Below are 21,746 nucleotides of genomic sequence, written 5' to 3'. Positions count from 1 at the left end.
TGTAAAGATCTTTGACATCTATTGTCAAAAAGTTGTATCCACTATTGAAAGGTAGCTCATTGATTTTAGATAGAAAAGACCATGAGTCCTTACAAATCTGGGACTCTAAGGCCACATATTTTTGTAAAATGTCATCCACTACCTTGGAGATGGCATAAGTTGGTGAACCACGCCCGTCAATGTGGGGTCGCATAGGGGGATTTTTAATATCCTTGTGGATTTTGGGTATTCCGAATAATGTTGGATATCTCGGAAACAATGTACATGTATAGTTTAACAAGTTTTGGTCGATACGTCCTTCAATAAAAAGGTCGTATAAACAAGATTTTATGAGGCTATAAGCTTTATTTGTTTCAGACCTAGAACTGGCTTGATATACCTCATTGTCAAGTAAAGTCAACATCCGGACTATGTAGTCATCTTTGTCAAAAACCACAAGTCCACCCCCTTTGTCTGGTTTACAAACTCTAACATTCTGCGTTAGTATAAAATTCAAAAAATCTCATTCAGAACCTGAAAAATTACCCTTAATAGCTTTTTTAGTATGCACCAAATTCCTCATGTCGAGTTCACAAATTTGCTCAAACATATGGAGGAGAGGATGCAAGGGTGGATTAAATGTACTTGCTGTATGATACTGACTATCCCCAGAAAGATCATTATTGTCCATGAAAAAAATACCCAAGTTTAATTTTCTAGTATAAATTTTAAGTTCTAAAATAGCTCTAGAAATATCCATATTGGACCAAGGTACATAGGTATGACCTTTCAAAAGAAAGTCCACAAGATCTATAGACAAGCTACTGTCGGAAAAATTGTAAACCTTAAAGTCATTATCACTGTTAAATATAATATCAGGCTTTTCAGTAGTAGAAACCGTAGCAGTAGATTCATCAGAGTCATAAAAGGTGTCAATGCCACTTCTTGAATCTGAACAAACCAATCCAGGTACGTCTAGTGTCAAGTTAGTAAATGTAACATCAGCCGTTGGAATAGGTGACAAAGTAGAAAGGGAACACACTGGTAAAGAAGGAGATGGATTAACATCATCAAAATACTCAGTAGTGGGAACCTCAACGTTCAAGGGGGTCTGCATCACCTTGGTGGTTTCTGAACCTTCGGATATTTTGGCCTTGCTCCCATTGACTTGTAATTGCGAAAATCCCGTTGGGCAAAATTGGACTGATCATGTTGAAAACCTTGACTGTATTGCCTAGAATTGTAATTATAGTTGACTCTGGAAGTGTTCATAAGCCTTTCACTCCTCCGTGGAAGTTCCTGAGAAGGTTCATGGGCCGGGGTAGGGGTACTCGTTGAACCCGAATAATTAACGGGTTGCTGTTCACTCAGACAATTACTATGAGACCCTGTTTGTTCAACATGTGAAGCATCCAACCCAAATTTAACTTGCAACTCATTAGAAGTCAAGTCAGCTAAAGAAAACCCTAATTGCCATACTTGTGCTGGTGGAGGGGGTGGATAAGCAAGACCCTTCTTGTAAGCTAGACTGTCCCGCTCTAGTTTTTTGACTTTGTTACTATTCAATTTAGAGAGATGCTGGTTTATACTTGAAAAAGTCCTGTTATAATCGAACTTATATCTCTCAAATTGTAAGTCATTAGTCACTTTGTTGTCAATGTCCTGCACAGCACCTAAGATTTTGTCAGACATAATGGCATAATGCTTAATCATGACCTCCATCAGTTCAAAACCGTGCTTATCAAAGAGATTAAGTAATTCAGCATGGAAAGCAGAGTCCTTAACAAGGCCTGTGGGGTACTGAACCTTACGCAGCCCTTTAGGTATAATTTTAAGCTGCAAGCACTCCTTTAGATAAGCAATCTCAAGTTGTGTTTTTTTAAATTTAAGAAGTAGACTGTCCAGCAATTTGAGATTAGCAACTATATCAGTTGCTACCGTATTAGCTACATGCTGGTTGCCAACCTGAAAGTGAATATCTTGTTCACAACCAAAGCTGAATCCTTTATTTAGCCACGCCAAAACAGAAAAGCTGTTTTCATCTGTATTTTGCAAACAGTTATTTACTGACCTGGCATTTTGAAAAATAGTTGAAGAAACTTGTTGTAAAGGTCCACCAGATGGTGCGGACTGCAAAATGGAAGGGAAGCCCTCTAACGATGCTGCCGGAACAATGACGTTCAAAGGTGGATTAGCCACTGTGTCAAAACAGTTGGAACGTTGACCCTGAGTGATAAAACTTGAATCGTTAGAATTCAAAGCAGAAATTGTTGGCCGTTGACATTGCACATTTAAATCCACAGTAACAACGCGTCGGACATGTTGGGCTCCTTGAGGTTGATCAAGGCTATCGGCGTCAATACTTATGTCCCGCACTTTCATTTCCTGGTTCGTCCGCTTTGTAAAAGCGTCGGTTAGGAAAGTCTGTTTGGCATCCAAGTTATCAAGTCTTTTTGAAATGAACTCAATACAGTTCAACAGCGTAGTAAAAAAATTGTTGGAATTAACATTAGTACACTCTCCTGTAAGAACCGTAGAGTCTCCAGATGGATTAGTTGAAACATCGGGTGCAAGAGTATTACCGGTTTCTTTACTAGTACCTTTACTAGTACCGGCCACGGGCTGACCCATTTGTAAATCCAAGTCAAAGAGAGCCGGTGTGTCAGACGCCATAGAAACCAAACTGACACCGGGCACAAAAACTAGTAATAAACAGAAAAAGGACAAACCAGCTCGTTGACCAGGAACGGAATTTTAATCCACAAAGTAGCACCACGGAACAACTGTAATCCACAAATAGGTCACAAATGGCACCTGTTGAAATCCAAACACATGAACAAGAATAGAAACAGTCTGTCAAAGCGCTTTTCGTTTGTCTTAGTTGCAAACTTCCTCAGAACATACATAAGTGATAAGTACACATATCCTTATAAATAAAAAAGTGCGGGAACATTAATTGAACAAGTTAAAGTTGTACTCACATACAATTAACATATACTTGTGCCTAGATGGAATAGACAATGTTAAAATAAATTTCTACAAAAAATATATAACAACTATTCTATAAAATCTCAAAACACTAAAAATACTTGTAAATGTTATTAAAAAATATAGTAACATATACTCATAAATGTATTTTTTAAGAAAATATTGTTCATCTACGTAAACTATTTAATTTTAGGATACAGGATATAGAACACGCCTCATTCAACCCTGGGTAGTTAAAGGCATTAAGTCCAGTGCCGACATATTAAATGTACTAATCAGTTTTTGATTAATGGTCATTGTTACAAGTTAAAATCTAAATTTAACTGTAATAGTAAATTCATAGTTTACCTAGCTACTTGCTCAGATTGCCACGCATTTTACGTTTGCAAGACTGAGCGTCGTTTGAGGGACAGGGTCTATGAGAACCAATATGCAATGTCCCATAACAAACTGGACAATGCTTTGGCTAAGCACCTTGAAACTCATTCTAGTCATAAATTCAAATTTTTAATTATTGATCAATATGTTCAGGACTTTAGAGGTGGACCGGCCTCATTCAAACTCGAAGAACTCGAATTGTTATGGCAGATTAGACTTAATGCCTTTAACTACCCAGGGTTGAATGAGGCTTGTTCTATATCCTGTATCCTAAAATTAAATAGTTTACGTAGATGAACAATATTTTCTTAAAAAATACATTTATGAGTATATGTTACTATATTTTTTAAAAACATTTACAAGTATTTTTAGTGTTTTGAGATTTTATAGAATAGTTGTTATATATTTTTTGTAGAAATTTATTTTAACATTGTCTATTCCATCTAGGCACAAGTATATGTTAATTGTATGTGAGTACAACTTTAACTTGTTCAATTAATGTTCCCGCACTTTTTTATTTATAAGGATATGTGTACTTATCACTTATGTATGTTCTGAGGAAGTTTGCAACTAAGACAAATGAAAAGCGCTTTGACAGACTGTTTCTATTCTTGTTCATGTGTTTGGATTTCAACAGGTGCCATTTGTGACCTATTTGTGGATTACAGTTGTTCCGTGGTGCTACTTTGTGGATTAAAATTCCATTCCTGGTCAACGAGCTGGTTTGTCCTTTTTTTGTTTATTATAAGTGAATTTTAAACAAAGAACTAGAGTTATTAATGTACTCAATAAAATGTTCAATACTATCTTCTGGGCCATCCCATAGGATAAAAATATTGTCCAAAAACCTAGAGTAGTGAACTACATACTTGTAGTAACTGCTCGTAAATAATTTAGTAGTTTCCATTCTAACATAACCAGGTTGGCAAATATGGGGTCACAAGATGCCCCATAGCTACCTCCCTGGTTTGTCTAAAGTTCTCTTCTTCGTGATAAATGTAATTGTGATCTAACACTAAACTCATCACTTCCAAGATAAGACATATTTTATCCCATTCAAATTTGGAAAACTTCCTCAAACTGTTACAAAAGTCTTCCAACCCCTGGTCTTTGGGGATGCAAGAACACAAATTGACTACGTCGATAATAATAAATATAAGATTACTTTTCCAAATATTCGGAGTCAAATTAGCCAAAAATGCCCATGAATCCTTAACCAAATGAGGTAGATCCTGGTATATAGGTTTCAATCACCGATCTGTAACTACACCTATAGGGTATGTTTTAGAGTGACTACCTGATACTATTGGGCGAAATGGTGGAAATTGAATACAGTTATGTACCTTTAGGATGCCCACAATAGTAGCTAATATGGTATATTCAATTTTAAAAAAATTATATATAACTTCAGTTATCCGATTGTCTAATAAATATTCTTCAATACTGAGATCAATACATTTGTGTCCAATATTAATTTCATTAATCGACACTTGTTCATAATTACCTGACTCCTATAATATTTTATAAATTTCTTTCATATAATCAATTGTGTTGTATAGAACCACCCCTCCACCTTTATCGGGTTTCATTACCCGTATATCTTTGTTGTTAATTAATTCAGTCAAGACATCTCTTTCTCCAAAAGTAAGATTGTCTTGCACTTTCCAGTGTCTAATATTATTATATATTTTATAAATATTCTGAGTAACTAGCTTATCGAAACTAGCTACATTAGGGTGGGTGGGCAGTATAAAAGTACTTTTCTTTTTAAGGCCATCGTCAATAAAAATAGTAGTAGCATCTTTAAAATATAAAGCCAGATTCAGTCGTCTACAATATAATTTAATTTTAGTAATAACGTCGACAACATTGAACTTAACACTAGGGATATATTTCAGCACTTTAGAAAATAGTGTAAAATGTTCAAGTTTTAAATCAATACCTGCATAATTATATATCTTAAAATCCTTATATGTATGCACAATGTCATCATCTTTCATATTTTCAATCTGTACTGATTTGTCTCATCTTCATTATCTAATATTGATAATTCACATAATAAGACTGATTCCCTTCTTGAGATGGACCCTTCCACTTCCAATCCTTTCTTGATTTGTTTGGGGACTGGTGTTGTTTGCCTCCCTGACAATTTGAATGTCTGTCCCTTTCAAATCCCTGTTCATCTCTGACCCCATAGTTATCGCTATTTTGACCTTGATCTCCTATATTCCAATTATATGCTTTATTATTTTATACTGTTCCTGATCCCTCATCATTTTTTTATTTTTCTTGTCAGAAATTACCTGCGTCTTACTATTTGCAGTCCTATACTGCTTCTCATACAACTTTTCCCACTGAGGGAACAGTAAACCATTAACAATAGTATTATTCAGCTTCTCCACCTCTACCAAAAGTTTACACAACCTATCATCATTTTTCTTGATCAACAATTTCATAAACTCAATATCAAAAGTATTGAACAAGACATTAAATTCAGAAATAGATTGTTTGTCCAAAATTATTCCCATAGGAACTTTAGAGAAACGTAACCCCATAGGTACTATACCTAAATTAATACATTGATTCAAACAGGCATTGTCAATCTTTAGCCCTTTAATAATTGTCAAATGTTTGCCCAAAGCATATATCATATCCTTTAAGAAACCAAAAGAATTGATTCCTTTATTATCATTAGTAGCATTTTGACTATGCATTGTAAAATCAATATCTTTAGTCAAAAAACTGTCTAGTTGGTGCGCTCGATTACCAACATGGGCATAACTGTTAATACTATTAGCCCAAGGGCTAGAGCTGCAATTAACAGCACCTTTGGCTTGTGTAGCCACAGATGAATAAGTCCTAATTGGTTTGGTATGCTTGGAGCGAGCCCCCAGGTTCTCGGCTTCATCGTCCAAATGGAACAAAGAAAAATCAAACGTGATATCCTTAGCAGAATCCACCCTACCATTACTGTTCTCCGCTTTTATGTTAGAACGTTCAACATCTGAAGAGGTGGACCGACTGCCCATTCCCTGTCCATTAGGAATGTCTATTTGAGTTGAAACACAATGGGAATGAGAAAGTCATTTGTGGTTAGGCGCCATAACAGGTTCTATAACATTCCTGTCCCTATGCTGAAGCTGAACGACCAATTTAACCAGTCGAGAGACTTCTCCCCATAAGACGTTCACCTACTCTTGCAGATTGCTCAATACATCTCCATCCAAAAAAACTTTTGGCATATCCATTGTACTTTTCATCTCAAACGCTTGTAAAACACGTAACTGGCAAACAGCCAATGACAATGTAAATAACACACAAACTGCAAGAACAGGATGGCAAGATGTGCCTGTTCCTATAGTAAAGCCAAAGTGTGGACCAAAATAATGTAAAATATGAATTTATTAAAAAAAATACAACATATCTTCGTTTATTTCATCCACAAAATAGTGGGTGCAGTAGGAAGAGTTTGTGGCGAATTTTGCTATTTTGTTGTAGCATACTGATAGCTTGTTTAAATTGCTCTTGTTTAGATTAATTAGGAAAGGAGAGGCAAACAGTAAGGTAGAGAGAAGATGGGTATGAGCTAGGGTAACTTTACTGTTGCTAGATGGGAAGTTTTTACATCTGTAAAGAATTCCTAGTTTTTTGATGATTTTGGTATGAGCTATGTGTTTGTCAAATTTCATATTAGTGTCAGTAATGAACCCTAGTAATTTGGTTTGTATGATGGGGGAGATAGGGGTATTATCTAATGCAGAAAGAGAGAATGGGGGAGTAGGTGCTGCTGCTTTGGAAGGATGAAAGAGCATAAGTTGGGTCTTTTTACGATTTAGTATTAGCTGGGAGTTTGTTAGCCTGGTTTTGATGGATGTAAAGGCTTCTTAGGTCTTGATTTGAAGTTGTTGGAGGGTGGGGGCAGGGCAGATTACTGTTGAGTCATCAGCATATTGAACCAAGTTTGCTAGACGGGTGGCTTTCTGAAGATTATTTGTAAATATAGTAAAAAGTAGGGGTCCTAGGATTGATCCTTGGATCACAATCCTTGGGGTACTCCTAGTTTTACCAGAAGTAAGGGGATAGGGAGTTTTTCCACTGAACAGCTTGTTGGTGTTGGGATAGATAGTTCTGAAACCATAATAGAGTGAGGGTAGTTAGTTTTAATTCTGAGAGTGATGCTATTAATTTTGTATGAGAGACTGTATCAAACACCTTTGGTAAATCAAGGAAAACTGCAGACACTTGTTGACTGTTGTTGCATTGCATATTTACTAGGTTACTAAAATGAATGAGTGCAGTGGTAGTGCTATGGTTGGACCAGAATCCATGTTGAGTTTTGGCAAGAAGATTGTTGGAGCGGAGATGCATTGGGACCTTGGTGTGGATACGTTTTTCCATTATGTTAGCCAGTGGGGAAAGCATAGCTATAGGACGGAAGTTTGTTAGGTTAGTGGAGTTGCCCCCTTTGTGAATTGGTACAATGTAGGAGATTATCCAGAGAGGTGGCACCTTTTGTTCTCTGTAATAGTGATATAAAATTGTTTGCTTGTTTTATTGTTTGTATCTTAGCTGTCTAACTGGAAGAGGGATTGCCCTGCATTATTGATGTTTTACAAGCAGGTTGTTGTGTAACTGAACTCTCTAAGCCAGTGGGAACTTTTATTGAACTTTGCTGCTTGGATGCAGATCGAAGGACAGGGTAGGACAAGAGTAGCTTTAATGAATATATAGAAAGTCTTTGACCCAGTTAGTTGGAGATTCCTGCTTAAAGTGGTGTAAAAGGGAACAAGACAGGGAACTCTTCTATGGTAGAGGGGTGGTTAAAGGGCTATGCATAAGACTTTTGCTGTATACTGGCATTAATATTGAGAGATAAGGGTTGATGGAATTGGGTAGGGATACATGTTAGGAGTACCCCCTTTTTCTAAGTTTGCTTGTCACTAGAAAGGAAAAATTGGCTCAATTAATTCAATGTTTTATGAAAGGGGGACAAGAGTTATAGTTGCATTAATATCTTTGTTAACAACTGCATGATATTGCAGGAGGATGCACTTCCCAATATACTGGAGATGTTCACATCTTTTGTGAATGAATCAGGGCATTGCCTTCATCCAGAGAAATCTCTAGTTCTTATGGCACGACATGATGCTGCTCAGAAGCTGAATGCTGGTTTCTTCTCAAAAAGAGGTAACAATTATTTGAGTGGTAAAATATATCCAACACTGGAAGAAATCATTCATAATTCATAAGAACTAAAAGTATTTTAAAGGAAGGGCTCAGGCTTGGGTAGAGCAATGGCCCAGCAGCTTCAAATGTTAGAAGTGGGATAGAGGTAGGTAGCAGCTGGACTTGTGGCTATTTATCCTCAAGATTAAAGGATTGAGAGCATACAGAAAAATTTTGTTTTAATCTTTTTATTAAGAATGTTATAAGAACAAATCTATAGTATCACATATTACAGCAATCCAGCAATTATAAACATACAGACCTGTGATAAATTTGTTTGTAATGAAAACAAAATTGGAGCAATTATTAAAGGTAGTTTGGGGATGGATAAGAAGCTAGGGATAAGAAGTTAGGGTGGTGTTAAATGCCAGATGTTGAGTGGAATGCTACAGCAGTAAATGTAATGTAGAAGTATACAGAATGAAAGTTATGATGTTGAGTCTGAGAAAAGAGAAAATGAAAGGAGGTCATATTGTGCAGTCATAAGCTGGAAATAAATACTGACAAGGAGATTAGAGGGACGTTACAAGGTTGGAGCTTGTTTGTTGATCAAATCTGAATAGAGACAACTTGGTAGAACATAAAAATGAGAGAGATGTACAAAGTTCTGGGGGACAAAGTCAATGAATGGGGAAAATAAGGTGGCTGCATTCTATATAAGACCTTAGGAATCAAAAGGTTGATACCATTTTAGGAGAATGGGGACTAGTTTGTACACCATCCTGTGCATTGGATTGTATGGAGACTAGAGGAATGCTACAGCTTAAAAGAGGTATATTGGGTGAAAAAAACAAAACTGTTGCTATGTATTGCATTTTAGAAATCAGGAAAGTGGGGGAGAAAATGTCAAATCTGAGGAATAAATGAACATAGATTTTTTTTGTAATGAGTAGAGGAAAGTAATATAAAGGTCAATGTCCATGCTGCGAATACATGATTTGCAATCGACACAGATGGTAGAGGACATCTAAGAGACAGAAAGATAAAGGGCAATGGGGAGCCAGACTGTTGAAAATGTGGTGAAGCAGAGGCTGGCAATCCATCCATATGTGGTAATCATGTCATGCCATGAGAAAGCTTGCATAAGACAGTGCTATATTATGGTATGAAGTATACAGAAAAATAATGAAGTCAAAGTTCTTTAATTTAAGGTGGAGACAGGAACCTCAAAGTACACTAAGAGAAGAGAGAGTGTTGAGTTGCAATTGCTGTTACGTTGGGTGAAAGATGACATTAGTAAGATGGTAGAAAGGGGGAGGAAAAGGACTTTTATAGTAATGGGGTCATTAAGCGGATGAGCAGGATAAGTCAGGGTATAGAAGCTGGACACAACAGCAAATGCTAAATGATGAGGTATGAGGGGGTGATGTAAGGTACTAAATGATGTAGGACTGGAAAGGAAGCAGACTATGGTAAAGTAAGAGAGAGAGAGATAGAGAGGAAAGGTAGTAAAGGCCGTTAAAAGAGGTAGTATTACAAAATGGAGATTTCAGGTAGGGTAGATTATGCTACTTGCTTTTTAAAATGGAGGTTAATAAGAGGAAGAAGTAGTTGAGTAGATATGTTGATATGAGTTTGCATATCTGATAGGGATTGCCGAGTTGTACAAAATAAGGGAAATATGTCAACTGTCAGCCTTGTAAATAGTGTTGCATCATTGTGTGAGAACGTTAAGGACAAGACAGGGTTCTTACTGGTTAACACATTATTTTGGCTTACATTGCTTTATTGATGTGATTCTTTATGTATTTAAAATCAATACAAATATTTGCAAAGAAGTGCTTTATTTTCTTTGTAGACTGAGATTTCCCCTTTTCACTAATAATTTACTCTTTCAGGGTTTCTTAGGCTGTACTGAAAATGATTTAGCCTATTAGTAAATAGGAGACTGTTTCGGCTTAACAAAACATTCTGGGCTCTAGACTGCTAGCAGGAATACAGTGCATGTTATTAGAAGTCAACAACTTTTTATTATGTTGTATCTTGTAAAAGGGGATCCTCAATGTATATGTGCATACCATGTTTGGGTAAATGTGTGCTTCTGTTCTGTAATGGGTTAGCTTCCTATCAGTATTGGTTTTACTGTCTTGCACCTACATTTTGGGATAGATTTAGCCACCCTGCATTACATTAAGTTGGTTACTGAATAATGAATGATTGAAAACAAAATGAAAATCACTAAACAAATGTGATTTAACACAAAGCATATTGTAATGTCCACACGAGTCTTATCCAAAAGTACATGGGGAGGTTGAATTCTTTCTTATTTCCAGAGTTCCAGAGTAATTTTACTGAACAAAATTAATGGAACTATGCCTGGTAATAAGAATGCAGAAATTAAAAGTTAACGTATATAATTACAACTTAAATAAATGCAACTACAATGGTTTCTTTTAATGGTTTAATAAAAAAGACATAAATAAAACTGTTAAAAATGAGTGACCGCTCATAAAATGCTCCATCATGGGAGCAGAGGAAGATACGTTCTAACAACAGATAAGTAGTGCAAAGTATATGAAATAAATCAGGAAGCCAGTATGCATTTTCAGTGACATCTACATTTGTGATTGATCATATACAGGTGATCATTATATTTTTCTCCCTGGTTTTTACCAAAAAGTGAGATATAACATGATTGTAAATAGAGAAACATTTGTATAAAAAATGTTAATGTGCATAATGTTTGCAAATTACTGGCCAGCATAAAGCTAAAATTATCTTTAAATATCAATAGAGATCGTGGAAATAGAGCAACATAGCACATCCTATATTTGTGTCACAATAAACCCGAGTTTTTAAGGTTTGTGAAGCAACGTTTTTTTCTGTGCTTTGGTTAGTGTTGTGTTTACTGCCTTGCATCGCTACTGTGCTCTATTTGTTACTTTATGTTCCTGGACTGAGTTTGGCACAAGTAGCGTTAGTCCTGTGGGGAGTGATACTTCTTGGATTTATTATAGAGATTGTGGAAAGTTGCATTCTTTGTGTACCCTTTTCTGAGAGCTAAATGAAGTAAGTTTGTACTAGACTAACGGCCCTTGTGGGTTATTTTAATCCTAGCCAACTAACCATGGGAAAATCAAACTCTATATCTTGTGTTTGCTAAGTGAACACCTTAATGATTATGCCAACCTCCCAACCCCTTAATTTTAATACTTGGAGTCATACAAAAAAAATTCTTTAGTTGTTGAGACAGGCACATAATACAGCCAGAAATGTCCATGAGAGATATTTACAGCTGATTACATCAGAGATACTGAATATGGACTAAATTAACAATTACGGTATGTAATCACTTCTCCCCCTAAGCTGTCTAAATGAGGTTTAAAATAATAGATACATACTTATAGGGTTTGTTGGTTGTTCAATAAAAGGAAAGATATAAGTACAAATATACATTACGTAGTCGACTTTTTGAGACAGAAAGAACTGTCGCTTAGGAAGACAAGCTGTAGTGTATTCAATTCAAGGTTCCTTGTGTGTGCAGAATTGCATGGCAGTAAATAACCATTGTTCTCTGTTATATAATTGAGTCAAGATCATACATGATGGCATTAAAACTTTAAGTGACCCAGAGAAACTGAATGCAGTGACAAGTATGAGATGAAAATGCATTGAATGTGCTTCAGTAAAATAAATTATCTGTAAATTATGTAGCTCTATGTCTATATTTAAATGTCATTCAGTATTAAGTGACATATCTCAATAGTGAAAGAAAATGATCTAACAGGAATATGCTTACAAGATACTACACTTCCCTTTATTATACTAAGGCCTTATTTTATAACAGTGATTTTGTAAAGAAATGCATGGCTTACAATTGTCTAGAAACTGAAAAACTAGCTATTATATACTTAATTTATACATTAATAATGTGGAATGTTTAGTAGGTTAGTACCTAGCCATTAATTTATATTGCTATATTTTAAAGGTCTGAGTAGACTATTATCTATTCCATGAAAAAGCAGTGCATTTTTTCCTCCCAAGAAAGTGATTACTTGCTACCTAATAATTCTTCAAGCCAATAAAGACACACATTTTACAAGCACAAAGTTTATGCAGGGTGGTAACACTTAAATATGAATATTTCAGAGTACATCCCTTTTCTTAACACCATTTTTCCAATCTACAACTCCTAAAAATATGTCAAGTGTCTCTGATTATAAACATAAGGAAAAACTGCATCTCATTTCTGGATCACATTTCTAATTCTCACCTAATTTAAAGGTCTCCTTACAGTGGCAACATTACCCATGATCTCTGCATAACATGGGTTCCAAAAAACTCTCAGTTAATGTTGGGAATCATGCATGTATTAAAACATGACTGAATAGTAGGGTTGCCACCTTTTCAAATGCCCAAAGTGGGACATTTTTTGTAGAAACGTCACATTTTGCAGGGCAAAACATACCCACACCCAGTACAAAGGACAGAACTTCACTTTTTTGCCAAAATAAATGCTTATTCGTGTAGCATTTGAGTTGCTTATTCTGTTCCTTATAACATTTAGGTGTTTCAGATACAAAAATAACTGTTTTGTGCAAGTATTAAAGAAAATATACGAAATATTTTTGCCCTAAAATCTCAGGACATTTGCCATTTTTTTCAATTTTTTTGCAGGATGCAACTGCCCAAAGAGGGACTGTCCCTCGCAAAGTGGGACAGGTGGTAACCCTACTGGATAGGCATGATCTGATTCTGATCATGAAGGATAAGCACAACTGATTAAACAAATAAACTAAGTTTGAGTAAAACTATCACTACCCACAAACAATTATGGAATGCTATTTTACAATGCCATTATTTAAAACAAGAAAACTTTTTTTTTTTAATCACGGCATTGTATCTATGAATGTCTCCTCTGAGATGTTTGCTTCCCATATTCCATAACTTGGAAATGTATCATAATGTACTCTGCACACGTGTAACCATGCCAAAATTGTTCAGTATATTAGACCAAATGCAGTTTGTGACAGTTTTTATTTAGACAGTCAGGATACTTGCAGTTTTCTGTCATGACACTTCTTCTGGCTTTTTCCCATTAGGGGTCACCACAGAGGATCACCGGTCTGCTCCTGATTGACAGTGGAGGTTTTACAGTCTTGAGTTGCCAGCCCAGCACACAACCTTCCACCGAAGGCACACACATGCATGCACTCACGCCTAGGGCTAATTTGGAGTGTCTAATCCACCTACAGCATGTCTTTGGGAGGAAACCCATGTGACCACAGGTAGGACATACAGACTCCACATAAAAGGAACCTCAGCCAAGGATTGAACTAGATAACCTCTTGCTGTGAAACAGCAACACTAACCACAGCTGCCCAGTTTCTTGTCATGCCACTGGTAAGTTTAAATTATTTTCTGTATTTTTTAATAGATGGTATTATACATATTTATGGAGGATAGAAAATTGTCTTCCAATATATTTCCGGATTCATATAATTTCTATGCTTAGTGGAAAAGATAATATGGCAGCTGTAGCTTTTGTTTTTTAGCAGTGATTGGCTAGAATTGTTGATTGTTGTTTGTAATGAGAGTTTTACAATGGGCATACTGATTAATCTGTCCAATCAGCATGCATGTTTTTAAGAACAAATTAATTTTCATTCTTTAATTACTAACAGAACATCACCTTATTCAATTTCAAAGCTGTACAGGTTGGTATATTTTTAAGTCTACTTTGTAAAATCTTTTAATTTTACTTATTCATTGATTTGCTGTCAGATCTGTTAGAAGCAAATCTGATATGAATGATGACAAACATTTTATAGCAACCAACCTTTTGTCTTGAGGTATAATTAAATAGCTAAACAAGAACCTTGACAGTTTTGTTTTAGTACTTTTGCTTTTTGCTTTCCACATTCATTACATCATATTCTGTGCAACCCTGTCATGCATTAGATGATACATTAAGTAGACTGGATGATACATGACAAATTTGTTTTCTGTACGCAACTTATACATATGTTGCTACTGAAACAATGTTCAGTGTAGCTTACTTGCATTTCTACAATACCATCTCCCGGATTCTCAAAAGCTTGCAAGGCATGCAAGATCAGTGCAGGAGCCCAAGCAGGCAATATATCCGATGTGCAATCCAGGAACAGCCTGCAGGGGTGTGCACAAGCACTCATGCACTAATCTTGCATGGACGCAGCCCTTGTATGCAAATCACCCTGCTTGCAGGAGAAATCCATGCAAATGAGGTGAATTTGAGATCCAGGAAGCTTGTGACCATCCATGCAGGACTAGTGCAATCAGCAGAAATGTACTCAGTTAGTAACCGAGTACATGTCTGCAAAATCCAAAATGGAGCTATGACAGCCCCAAATAAAGGCTGCATATCATGTAGTAAGCATGCCAATGGCCAAGTATAAGGCCACTGACATTGCAAACAGTACAGAAATTTAAAAAATCAACTTTTAATTCATATTAGCCAATCCCGGCTGTTTAAGTGTAGGGCAGCAGCATGCAAACGGGATCAGGGGGAAAAATCAGTATTCTGCCATGCAAGTCAATGGCAAGCAGAAGCCAACATGGCCAGTGAGCAGCGGTTGCTAGAGGTGGAGGTTTAGTGTGAGACATGTAACTATGCATTAGCAGGCAATCCTATGCAAATGAGGGAAAGGACAGTGAATCCCAGTTATCCCCAGGATGTGAGGCAGGTCCCATAGTGTAAGAGTATGCCTAGCTGGGTGCAAGCCTAGGAGGTAGGTGACATCATGGGGGGAGCTGTGTCAGGTATACTGTAAGTGGATTGGAGCCCTGTGGCTCGGGGTTGATACTAGCTAAGCACAGCTAAGCTAGGGTGTGTGTCTAAACCTGCTTAGCAGTCTTCACAAAGCCTAAGCGGGTGTGCACTGCACGCACTGGGTTGTATAGGAAGAAAACAGAGGTTAAACCAGGAAATAGCAGTAGTGTGCACATCTGAGCACTCTGTTTGTGAGGCGTGCACACGGGCTTAAACAGGAAGGCAATGGGAAGGGAAAACAGCAGTAGGAAAGTAATCAAGGAGAACTAGCTTAGCTGCCAGGTGAAATGTATCAGAAGCAGCCAATTACACAGGCAGCAGACCAGCCCAACCCAGAACACTACTATAAACTATGCAAACACCTTCCCCTCTAGTTTTTCCCACACTCTACACCACTGGTGTATACAAGTGGGGAAATTTTAACTAACAAACCTACAAAATGAGAAGGGCTGCAGCAGGCAACATAGAACATGTGCAAGAGGCTGAGGGTGATGAGGATGTGAATGCTGATGAACAACCCACAGTGAGGAGGCGGAGAAGAGTGTACAAACTCAGGGTAACCTACCAGGGGCTACATGAGCTGGAGATAGTGGAGCACTATAGGGTGGACAGAGACCTCCTACAGCAATGTGTTGAGCTGTGCCGGCCACACTTGTCACACCACACTGACCGAGAGAAACCCATCCCAGTGGATACCAAGGTATGTGTAGGCCTAGGTGTACTAGCCACAGGCACCTCCCAAAGCACAACTGGGGATATCATGGGGATCTCACAGACATCAGCATCCAGAGTATTCCACCAGTTCCTGGATGCCATGTCAGCACATGCCAGTTGAGCACGTATATTTCCTCAACACCTGTGAGTTGTTGACCAGCAATATGCTTCTCTTCCACCAAATAGCAGAATACCCTGGGGTAGTGGGTGCTATAGACTCCACGCACATATGCATCAAAGCAGCACCCAGTGAGCAGGGTAGGGCCTACATCAACCACAGGGGCATCCCCTCCATCAACTGCCAGGTCGCATGTGATGTCCAGGGCATTATACTGAATGTGAGTACAGGCTGACCTGGAAGCTATGATGATTCCCACATCTGGCATCTGACGCAGCTGTACCAGAGATTTGCCAATGGTGACATCCCCTACAGCCACCTAGTGGGGGATGCTGGGTACACACTGGAGGCCTGGCCGATGACACCTATCAGAAATGTACACACACCTGAACAGCAATGCCTTAATGAGGCACACACACATGCCAGACATATAATAGAGCATGTGTATAGGATGCTCAGGTAATGGATCCGGTGTCTGAACACATCAAGTGGAGCCTTGCAGTATTCACCAGCTACATGTACCCAAATTGTTATGGTTTGTGCTATGCTACACAATATGATCCTGCGTAAACAGCTGCAGCAGGAATAGCATCAGGCAGGGCCACACAGCCCCCCACCAATGCCAAGGCCTGCACAGACACAGAGCAACTTGGAGGAAGAACAACCTGAGCCTGCCCCAGTAGGCAGAAGGAGGCATGCCCAGGATGCCCTGGTCTTGGCAAAGAGGGAACGCATAGCACATGCACTGACACAGTAGGGACCCAGGGAATGACATACAGTAAAAGGGATGCCAAACATGATACTACCTGTGCTCAACCATGTATAGGGAGTGCACTATGTGCATCTGACATAGGAAGCCCACCAGCACCATTTGCAAGTCTGGCATACCCACAAGGTAAGTCAATCAACCTACCAAATGCCATATGGAGTAGAATGTGTCATTACCTGCAGCTATGGTATGGATGTGAGCATGCAAGGAAAATGGGAGGCTGGATGTTATAGCAGCAGACAGTAGACACCCATAGTGGCACCATGAGATCTGTAACACATACTGGAGTCAATATAGTAGCCAGTACTACACAGGGTGACATAACCCACTGCAGGAAATGTGCTGAGCGACATGTATGTCCATATGACCTACACATGCCAGTCAGGATGGTTCACATATCCAACAACAGTGTCAGGCAGGACAGGTGTAGACAAACGCAAACAGAGCCTGTGCCATGGCCTCAGAATGATGGCTATGGTTAACCCCCCCCCCCCCCAGGCCTACACAGACAGACCACAGCAGGGCAGGCAGTGGGATGTCAGTTCTGAAGGGTAGGAAGTCAGACAATAATATGTAGGCAACCAAAGCCATGATCTGTAGTACATTGGTATGCCTCTAGCCAGCACGGTAGGTAAGACTACCAACTGAAATGGAGTACCCAACATACCAGTACAGTCCCAGCAAATGTGTACAAGTGTCAGGTGTGCCCCCGCATCCTATATAGACATATAGCAACAGTCAGGTATGCACCCCCAATCCTGTATAGAAATGTAGAAATAGTCAGGTGTGCTCTTCCCCCAACTTACATAGAAATATAGTAGCAGTAAGGTGTGCCCCTCCCAATCCTGTGTAGAACTGTAGAAACAGTTAGGTGTGCCCCCCCACCCCACTAATGTAGTAATGGCCAATGACAAATTATGGATGGATACCCTGCAGAGACAGCATGCCACCTGTTGGTGTACAACACACAGGTCAGCACTGCAGTACAGACTACCTGGACTTGACCCACACATGCAATACAGGCGGTCATACTGGGCATGCTCATACACTTAGAGAAATGAAGGCAATGTAAGGCAATAACATACTGAAAGGTCATACTGGGCATGCTCACACACTTAAACATATGACGGCAAAGTCTGCAAACACCAGTGAACCAGACATATCTGGCAGTTGCAGTTGATAGTGCAGACACCTGTCAGTATGCACCACTCATGTCTTGCACAGTGGATAGGAATACAGACGTATATGTAAGGACGACACACTATAATAAGCCAAAGGTAGATGGACATAGATGTGTGGAAGAGGGTGACTGTGACAAGGAGCCATCTAGGCCTGTCCCACCCAGCACACAGCCAAAGGGCCCCAAACACATGAGGTGCAGATGTCATTCACTGCAGATACTAGCCACTAGTATCTGTCAGCATTACAGACCATGTGGTGCTTGTGCCAGCTGTGCAACATGACTGTACAAGGAAGTAGTCATCTAGCAACTGTATACACATACCTGTGAAATATGACCCTGTGTGTGTCCGCATGTGCCGTCATCCCCTACATGAATGGGTAATGGCCCATGCACACACACTGCCCTCCCCATAGCCCTACTATGACAAGCCCGCTGAGGTCATCCAATGTGAAATACACCTTTGGGAGAGCTGTAGCCTAGACATCTCTGTGGTAATTCCCATAACTGTGTACTGTTGTAGTGTGATAAACTAGTTAGGTAGGAGTTCTATCCCCAGACATGGTAACTGTGTGTGTTTGTGTGTGTGTCTGTATAGACAGCAATGTTTTTTAGGCTATCTCCACTCCCCACAATCCAAATGCTCAACCTTCACAAGGCAGCTGATGTCATCCACCTAGTAATAAACCTCTGGGAAACTGTAGCCCAGTAATCTCCGTAGCTTGTCCTGTAAGTGTTTACCGCTGTAGTGTGATATACTAGTTAGGTAGGCGTAATATCCCCAGACATGGTGAGTTGGTGTGTGTGTCTGTTTTTTGTAGAATGCAATGCTTTTTAGGCTAGCCACGCTCCCCACAATCCAAATGCTCAATCTTTGCAAGGCAGCTGATGTCATCCACCTAGTAATACACCTCTGGGAAACTGTAGCTCAGTAATCTCTGTAGTACATCCAGTAAGGGTGTTCTGCTGTAATGTGATAAACTAGTTAGGCAGGCATTCTATCCCCAGACATGGCAACTGTGTGTGAGTTTGTGTGTGGCCTGTCTGTGTAGGGAGCAATGCTTTTTAGGCTAGCCACACTCCCCACAATCCAGATGCTCAACCTTTGCAAGGCAGGTGATGTCATCCACCTAGTAATACACCTCTGGGAAACCGTAGCCCAGTAATTTCCATAGCGCGTTCTGTAAATGTGCACCGCTGTAGTGTGATAAACTAGTTAGGTAGGAGTTCTATCTCCAGACATGATAACTGTGTGTGTCTGTGTAAAGAGCAATGCTTTTTAGGCTAGCCACACTCCCCACAATCCAAATGCTCAACCTTTGCAAGGCAGCTGATGTCATCCACCTAGTAATACACCTCTGGGAAGCTGTAGCCCAGTAATGTCCATAGCGCATCCTGCAAGTGCGTACCACTGTAGTGTGCTAAATTAATTAAGTAGGAGTTCTATCCCCAGACATGGCAACAGTGTTTGTGTGTGTGTTTGTCTGTTTGTGTAGAGAGCTGTGCTTTTAGGCTAGCCACACTCCCCACAATCCAAATGCTCAAACTTTGAAAGGCAGCTGATGTCATCCACTTAGTAATACACCTCTGGGAAAGTTGGAGCCCAGTAATCTCTGTAGTGCGTTCCATAACTGCGTACTGCTGTAGTGTGATTCAGAACCCTGATAGGTTTCTATACCTACCCATGGCAGTTATGGATGTTTTGTGTGTGTGCCACTGTCTGTGTAGGGAGCAATTCATTTTAGGCTAGTCACACCCAATACATGTCAAATGCCCTACTTTGGCAATCCTGCTGATGTCAGCCAATGTGATATACACCTTTGAGGAAGGAGTACTGCAGTAATCACTGTGGTGCATACTATAACTGCGTAGTGCTGTAGTGTAATAAACTAGTTAAGTAAGGATTCTACTCCCAGATATGACAGGTGTGTGTGTGCTTTTCCTCATAACCTGTGTAGAGGAGGGTGCGTGTGTGACACCTGGGCCTAATGGGTAGCGGGTTTTGCAATTTATTTATATGGTGGCCCTAGTATATATGACAATGTCCACTGTACAGGGAAAGCAGCTGTGAAATAGCCGAGAGGCTGGGGTGCATATCCATACCCATACATGTGACAACAAGGCCAGGCAATCACAGTTAGCAACCCCAGTAAACACAAGTAAAAAGTCCAACCAATAAAATAAATACGTCCGGGGGAAGCAAAATAATACTGTTGCAAAACCAATACCACTGATAGGAAAATAACGTCTGCTGACAAGAAAATAGCGTATACTGTTTTATTAGCCGCTTTCGTAAAAAAACTTCATCAGAATAATTACATCAAATCAACTGACATCTTAAATATCCTATACTAATCATGTGACCAATTAATTAATTAAAACAAAGAATACAATTTTAAAAAACCTGAACCTACATTCCTGAAGTTTACTAAGAAATGTTCAACCACAAATATTGATTTTTTAGATGTATGTATATCACAAAATGAAGCTGGCTTTTCATCAAGCCTATATAGGAAGGAGTGCTGGAAAAATACAATGCTTTGTTTCGATAGCATGCACCCCCGATATATGTTTTCAAATATTGTTCAGGGCCAGATTGGCAGAATTTCCAGATTGAATCTGGATGATAAGATGTTTGAATGTGAAATGGTTAATTTGAAGAACAACTTTTTAGAAAGGGGCTATAGAGGAGAACTGGTTAATAGAGTGGTTGATACCAATCACACAAGAAGAGATAATAGATTTAAGCCATGGCTTAAATGTAATAAAGGGCAAATAAGAACCACTAATACCACACACAAACCTAATGAACCAAGGGTATTGTTTACATATAGCAGTAATATAGGAGACATCAGGGATATTGTCAACAGAAACTGGAATATTTTGAGGGGAGATAATAAGTTAAGAAATATAGTGGGGGCTTATCCACAATTTGGTTATAGGAGAAACAAGAATCTAAAAGATATCCTTTGTAAAGAGAAAACAGTAACCCAAACTTGTATCCTAAAAGAAAAAAATTGGCAGTGTCCCATGTGGATATTGTAAAGCATGCCAATTTATAAATAAAGATCACACCTTTACACATCCAGTCAGTGGACATGTCTTTAATTTCAAAGCAAAAGCTACCTGTAGGACAAGTAATTTAGTTTACATAGCGGAGTGCACTGAATGCATATGTTTTTATGTTGGCAAGACCAACAATATGTTTAAGGTAAGAATATTGCAACATATGTCTTCAATTAGGAATAAAGATGCACATAATGCTTTATATAAGCATATTGAGACCCACCCCACACATAATTTTAAATTCAAAGCAGTGGTTAATGTTGTCATGAACAATAGGGGGGGTGATGTTAAACTATTAACTGAATCTATGGAGTCTAAATGGATTTTGGAATTGATGGCCCACAGAACTCCGGGCTTAAATGACTGTGTACCTTTAAAACCAGCCTTGCAGAAAAGGCGGGCTTTTTACTAACTCTCATTGGTTGACATGTATTTTAAATATCAGGAAGTGTTTTTAGTATGTGATCTGATGAAGGGTTTTAACCCGAAAGCGCTTGTCAGTGGATATTCATTTTGTTGGAGTTTCTTACCAGTTTTGGATACAACTTTTTGTGTATTTTAATAAAGCAGTGGAACA

Source organism: Protopterus annectens, chromosome 4.part0 (assembly GCF_019279795.1).
Source record: "Protopterus annectens isolate FY-2018-M chromosome 4.part0, PAN1.0, whole genome shotgun sequence".
Taxonomy (NCBI): Eukaryota; Metazoa; Chordata; order Ceratodontiformes; family Protopteridae; genus Protopterus; species Protopterus annectens.
The sequence above is the reverse complement of the archived record's forward strand: the minus strand, read 5'-3'. Positions refer to the sequence as shown.